The following is a 589-nucleotide window of genomic DNA, read 5'->3' as shown; positions in this document are numbered from 1 at the left end:
CTGATTTGACGGTACACTCACACAAAAATAATAATAATAATAATAATAATAATAAAGATTTACAGCCTTGAACACCCCACCCCCCCAGGAGTCATGAGTCAGCACTGATTAACAACAGTGGCCCCAGGTGTGTTTGGGGATCTGCACTCATATTGGCCTACACTCTTTCTCTACTGGACTTCAGAGGCTGGGGAACAGCTGTGTATCTTGAGACCCTCAAACTAGAAGGAGCCCCGGCAGAACAGTGTGTGTGTGATAAGTTGTACTGGTAACCAAGTTTTGTTTCCTCTTTTTCACAGTAACCACTCCTAGGGAGAAAGATAGGCAGTGTCCTGTCAAGACCGACAGTCCCAGAAAGCGCTAGAGGGCAGCCTTGAGTCAGGATGAACTTGACAGCAAGCGGGTTTCCTGTTGGTTTCCAAACCAAGGGCTTCATCTTCCAGAACCACCAACCAAAACCAAACTCCCACTGTCAGGTCGCTTCCGGCTCAGTGACTCCCCATCGGTGCCCAAGACTGTCAGTCTTCACAGGGAGCTTGTCCATCTGCCTCCCACTGCAGTAACATCTGGTGGGTCCTGCTGCCGCCTT

This window comes from Elephantulus edwardii, unplaced genomic scaffold, assembly GCF_000299155.1.
Source record: "Elephantulus edwardii isolate Elephantulus edwardi_28Jun2011 unplaced genomic scaffold, EleEdw1.0 scaffold00080, whole genome shotgun sequence".
In the NCBI taxonomy this organism is placed as follows: Eukaryota; Metazoa; Chordata; class Mammalia; order Macroscelidea; family Macroscelididae; genus Elephantulus; species Elephantulus edwardii.
Note: the sequence above shows the minus strand (reverse complement) of the source record.